The sequence below is a fragment of the Saimiri boliviensis genome, chromosome X, assembly GCF_048565385.1.
Source record: "Saimiri boliviensis isolate mSaiBol1 chromosome X, mSaiBol1.pri, whole genome shotgun sequence".
NCBI classification, from domain to species: domain Eukaryota; kingdom Metazoa; phylum Chordata; class Mammalia; order Primates; family Cebidae; genus Saimiri; species Saimiri boliviensis.
The window spans coordinates 1,328,562-1,335,124 of record NC_133470.1 but is presented as its reverse complement, the minus strand read 5'-3'; the positions used below and the strand labels follow the sequence as shown (position 1 = coordinate 1,335,124).

The window sequence follows — 6,563 nt, the reverse complement described above, 5'->3', positions numbered from 1 at the left end:
ATACTATGCATATATAAGTATAGTGTACTAGTATGCATAATATATACCAATATATATATAATATTGGATATGTAATATCCAGTATATAGTATATATTTATATTGGATGCCAATCTTGGATCTAAAACATTTCACATGATGTTTTACTTTGCCATATATATGTCCTCAAAAGCAGGTCTTATCATCTTAAATGAATTTTGACAGTGATGATCCAATGACCACTGTATAGGAAGAATGCCATTTGGATTTTTTTTTAAGCTATCCTAACCTTTTAGGAGGACAATCAAAATCCTGAAACTGACACAATATTTCAGTAGTGATACTAGTTCTTTATTTTCATTAGTAACTTGCTACAGTGAGGATTCCATATATCCAAGGGCAGACTTTAACCCTGAGGTCAGCCCAAGATCACAGCAAATCTATGGAAAATGTGACATTTTAAGTAGACTAGTTGGGTTCAGAAAGTTCAATTGCAGCCAAATAGAAACTTCACGGCTCACCACAATTGCAATTAGACTCAGAAATGGAGCTGGAGTCTTTCCTGGACACTGAGCTGATAAAAACACACACACAAAAAAATTCATTTGCAATATGATTTACAAAAAAAGTCTTGTTTTTCTCTTAACATTCATTTTTATTAAATGAATAAGGCTAGTAGTGGCATATATTTCAAATTAATTTAATACTTAAACAAGATCATTTATGACAGAAATTTTATATATTGGCGAATATAGTTAATGGTTGCATCAATAGATAAGCTCTTTTAAAATTAGAATAAATAGTTAAAATACAGTTTATGTTCTCCTCAGTATATTACGAAATGTCTTGTATTAGTGTCCCAAGTCTGCCAAAAACAAAACACCAGAGACTAGGAGGCTTAAATAATAGGATTTTCCTTTCTCATGGTTCTGCAGGCTGGAAGTCCAAGATCAAGGTGTGGGCAGGACTGGTTCCTCCCTAGTCCTCTCTTCTTGGCTTGTGGATGCTGTCTTCTCCTTGAATCCTCGCAGGGTCATCCCTCTGTGTATGTCTGTATCTTAATCTCCTCTTCTTTTTTTTTTTTTTTTTTTAATGAGACAGAGTTTCACTCTTGTTACCCAGGCTGGAGTGCAATGGCACGATCTCGGCTCACCGCAACCTCCGCCTCCTGGGCTCAGGCAATTCTCCTGCCTCAGCCTCCTAAGTAGCTGGGATTACAGGCACGCGCCACCACGCCCAGCTAGTTTTTTGTATTTTTAGTAGAGACGGGGTTTCACCATGTTGACCAGGATGGTCTCGATCTCTCGACCTCGTGATCCACCCGCCTCGGCCTCCCAAAGTGCTGGGATTACAGGCTTGAGCCACTGCGCCCGGCAATCTCCTCTTCTTATAAGGACACCACTCTGTTGGATCAAGGTCTACTAGTGACCTCGTTTTACCTTAATGACCTCTTCAAAGACCCCTTCTTCAAATACAGTCACATTCTGAAGTTTTGGGGATTAGGACTTGTTAGAACTTCAATGTATGCATTTTGAGGGCATGCAATTTAACCCTTGTGATATCATATTCTATGATTACAATAACAGTTCCTACAAATATAAAGAAATGAGAAAAGACTTTGAAACTGAAGAAAACATGAGTATTCTTGATAAAAGCTTGTATACATACACTAATAATAACAATCATATCATGAAGTAGGGAGAATTTCGGTTATTAGAGGCTGGGAAGGGGAAAAGGAAGGAAGGTAGGGACAGGTTGGTTAATGGGTACAAAATAATAGCTAGATAAGAGAAATAAATTCTAGTGCTCTGAAGCACTGAAGATGGTGTGGTTAACAACAATTTTTCATATATTTTCAAAAAGCTAGAAGAGAGGATTGTGAATATTCTCAACACAAAAATGTAATAAATGTTTAAGGTGATGAATATGCTAATTACCCTGAAATGATCATTACACCTTGTACACAGGTATGGAAAAATCACTATGTGTCCCATAAATACGTATAGGTATTACACGTTGGCCCAAAATGAAAGGAAAACTAAGAATGCTTCAGGCAGAGGAACAACACTACATGTTCATAAGCAGGTCTTCATTTTAAATGCAAAAATCAGGCATTGATATAATCTCCTGATAAATCTTGAAAAACGTCCCTTACTTTTCACACCCTTCAGCCTCACCCTCACTCAATTTCCCTACATTCACTGATGCTCACTAATACTTTTCTATTTTATTCCCAATCTCTCAACCAAGAAGGATGCTGAGGTTTATTTCAGAGAATGCGTGTTGAAATCAGAATTTCATACAAACACGCACATATGCACACATACACACAAACACACACACATACACTGTCACATTTTCTTATACATGGTATGCAAAGAAACTTCTTGCACTAATTCTATAACAATAGCAATCACCATAGATGCATCCACATTCCGCTATTTCTTACTTATGGGGACAATGTCTGGCTGTTTCCATTTTGCTTTGAGCCTCTTCCAGCTAAATTTACAAACATGCCACCTCTGCACCCTGGATCAATAATTCCGTCTGAATTCCTGAGCCAGATGCCCATCTGCCTACTAAAGAACCAGGACGCTGCCTCATTCTATGCATTCGTCCCATTGAGATGTCATGTTTCCTTGCAGGGTTTTATCCTCCTGAAGTCTCCACCACCTTCAGCTTCCTACACGAGGCCCCTTAGAAAAGTGCACAGTCATCCCCTTTCCCAGTCTCCAAGCCAGAGTCCAAAGCAAAAGTTGAACTCTGACCTCTGGAATGTGTTCCAGAATTTCATATAGCTTTTTCTGCTCAGAAATATCTGTTGAGGATTTGACCTTGGACAACACAAAGAAAACTGTCAGTGACGGAGTGATGGTGATATCGCTCACTCTCAAAAGGGGATGTAGATGTACGTCTTCTGAAATACACAGATCGCTTGAAATATTAGAGGAAAAACAGTGGTACAAGGTACACCCTTTTGGAGTTAAAGAGACAAAGTTAGTTGTTTTAGTGACTGTTTAACCTTGAAAAAAACAGGGCCCCAACTTTCTTCCTTCTTAAAGAAGAATGAGAAGTAAAGGATCTCAATATTTAATAGGTTTACTGTGACAATCAAATGAGCATAAGAGACAAAGCAATAAAAATTTTAAAGTGTTGTATAAAAGTAAGTTAGTATTAAAAAATTTCAGCATGGGATATGAAATTTCATAAAATGTATAATGATCTAGAATGTTTAAATATACTATAAAATGAAGAGGAACTGCCTCATTGATTTCAAGGTAATTAGTATGGTAAGATAATTACAAATATATTACCAATATCCCTTCTGAGAAGACTGTGACCCTTTCTTTGGAAATTATTTTTGAATGAGAAAAGTCATTAATAAAAACATAACACAGTCTATAACACTTTACATTAAATATTCTAAGGTTCATATTCCCCTTTTAACACATAATCCTGTTATGACTGTAAACACTATTTTTTAGCTATACAATACAAATGAAGTCAACATTTTAGAATCCAAAGAAAACCAGGGTGTGTGCTTTATACATTTAATTTGCTTTCACAGGCCTTATTCTGAGATAAATGCTCAATGAAGTCAGACACACACTACTGTCTTTAGCATACTCTTCTGGAAGGTTCTGGAAAGTACTGGAAAGTTCCCCATCTGCCTGAGCAAAAGTGAACACATAGCATGTACAAGTCTGCTGACTTTAGCAAGAACACAAAAACGGTTTTCTTCCCCTATTCAACATGGCCCATATTGCTAGCTCTAAGCTATAACTAAATAGCTTAAAGAGCAAGAATTTGTGGGGGTTGTCTATTTTTTTCACATTTATTGGAGAGGGACGAGGTGGAGAGTGCAGTGTGTTCATTTATTTACTTCTTTTTCTTTCTTTTAGAAGTTCTCCCAGGGCACAGGGCTGTCCAGCTGAGACCCTTCCTGAGTCCCACTTGGCTCTAGGTGTGACCTCAACACTCATTTCTGGACTTCTGGAGGTAAGATAGAGACCGAAGTCAACATTTAGATCTTTCCCATAGAAATCTATGCTCTCTACTTCCTCAGCCCCAGTTCCACATCTCAGATTGTGTCTCCTTCAACCCAAAAAGACAGAGATGTTGAAGTCCTAAGCCCTGGTAATCTAGAATGTGACCTGATTTGGAAATAGGTCAGTTGCAGAGGAAATTAGTTACCTTAAAGAGAGGTTATACTGGATTAGGGTGGTGCCCTAATCTAATACTACTGGTGTCCTTATAAGAAGAAACTCCTGAAGCCTCTCTCCAGACATGCAATCTTCTCTCTGTGTCCTCCCAGGATTGTCCCTCTCTCTGTGTTGGTGTCCTCTTCTTCGTATAAGGACATCAGTCCTATTGGATCAAAGCCTGCCCTATTGAACTCATTTTACTTTAAATGCCTCTTTAAAGACCTTATCGCCAAATACAGCCACATTCTGAGGTCCTGATTGTGAGGACATCAACCTATGAAATTCTACTCCATCATTAGTAGGCTCTGGTTAATTCGTCCTCATTATGTTGCTTCAGGCTGAAGCAACAAAATATCAATATCTTGATGATGCTTGAAACTGGGTCCCTCACATCCTGATAAACATTCAATCAACCCCATCCCATTACCTTTTAAGTACACCATCTGTTTCCCATCAGGGTTCCGAGTGTTAAATTTCCTCACCTATGTTTATGAGAACATTAAAACCCGCACTGAAAATATTTTTTAATAAAATAAAATACATAAAGCGAAACCAGGGTCTTATAAGAAACCTGTAACAACATACTTATGAACATGATTGTAAATATCCTAAATGAAAATAGAAAAGTGAATTCAGCTAGGTTAAAAAAAAAATTCATCACAATCAATTTGGGTTTATATTAGAAACCCAAGAAGGCTGGTCATTAAAAAATATATATGAGTCTCGTCCCATCCGGCCCCGTCCCGCCACCGTGCCCGCCAGCCATGAGCTCCACGCAGTTCAACAAGGGCCCCTTGTACGGGCTGTTGGCCAAGGTCAAGAACCGGCTCCCGTCCAAGTATGACCCCCAGAAGGAGGCAGAGCTCTGCAGCTGGATCGAGGGACCCACCGGCCTCTCCATCGGCCCCGACTTCCAGAAGGGCCTGAAGGAAGAAGGGATTATCTTATGCACACTCACAAACAAGCTACAGCCAGGCTCAGACCCCAAGATCAACCGCTCCATGCAGAACTGGCACCAGCTAGAAAACCTCTCCAACTTCATCAAGGCCATGGTCAGCTACGGCATGAACCCCGTGGACTTGTTCAAGGCCAATGACCTGTTTGAGAGTGGGAACATAACGCAGGTGCAGGTGTCTCTTCTCACCCTAGTGTGGAAGGTCAAGACTAAGGGGCTGCAGAGCAGGGTGGACACGGCATCAAGTACTCGGAGAACCAGGAGCGGAACTTCGACAACACCACCGTGAAGGCCGGCCAGTGCATCATCGGGCTGCAGATGGGCACCAAGAAATGCGCCAGCCAGTCGGGAATGACCATGTATGGCACAAGGAGGCATCCCTATGACCCCAGAAACCACATCCTGCCCCTCATGGACCACTCGACCATCAGCCTCCAGATGGGCACCAACAAGTGTGCCAGCTAGGTGGGCATGACAACTCCCGGGATGCAGCGGCACATCTATGACACCAAACTGGGAACTGATAAGTGTGATAAGTCCTCCATGTCCCTGCAGATGGGCTACACGCAGGGCGCCAACCAGGGTGGCCAAGTCTTTGTCCTGGGCCGGCAGTTATACGACCCCAAGTACTGCCCACAAGGCACAGTGGCCGATGGGGCTGAATATCCCCTTACTACCAGGAGGAGGCCGGCTACTGAGGCTCCCAGCACGCTCTCTCCCCACGTGGGCTCCCCGTCTGGGTTTTTGGGTTTTTCTGTGTTTTCAACCTTTTTTCTTAACCTGTTCAGTGCTGCCAATCAGCCGAGGGTCTGTGAGTGGCTCCTAGAATCAGGCAGCAGGGCTTTTTCCCCCTTGCCTTGGTCCTTCGCAGGACTGAGCCACCAGGCTGTGGGCGGAAGGGGTCAAGGCCGTATCCTGATACCTGTAGGGTCAGGGTCCCTGCTGGCACATCCAGGCTGTGGGCAGAGCTGTGCTTGGGAGAAGTGCCTGGGCTTGGAGGGAACTGATCCCTGAAGGTTTCCGGTTGCCTCGCCTCTTCTCACTTTTGTCACCCGATCAGTTTGTGGTTTCTGTACCCGAAAAAGTTTCAGGAAGTATTAACAAAAGAAATATATCTTTTTTTTTTTTTTTTTTTTTTCCCCGAGGAATGGGGTGGGGACACTGGAGAGGATGCTGGGAAACGAGTCCCCTGGAAAGGGAGATGGACCACGACGCTAAATGTCTCAGGCTCCAAGTGGTTGGATTTCCCTTGAACCCTCCTACCAATAGATCTCAGACCCTCAGACCTGCCCTGGGGCCTGGTGGGGAAAATGAGGCCTGTACAAGGAAGCAGAATTCTGAGTTGCTGGGGCTAAGCCTGACCCTGTCTCCATGCTACCCTGCCCTCCCCTTAGCCTCAGTGGGGTTTTTTTAGTTGTTGCTGTT

General features: G+C 42.2%; 1 pseudogene; it reads left to right on the top strand.

The window, feature by feature from the left end:
- The first annotated feature begins 4,947 nt into the window (after positions 1–4,947).
- Positions 4,948–6,152, top strand: LOC101043580 (calponin-2 pseudogene; annotated as a pseudogene).
- Positions 6,153–6,563: the final 411 nt, after the last annotated feature.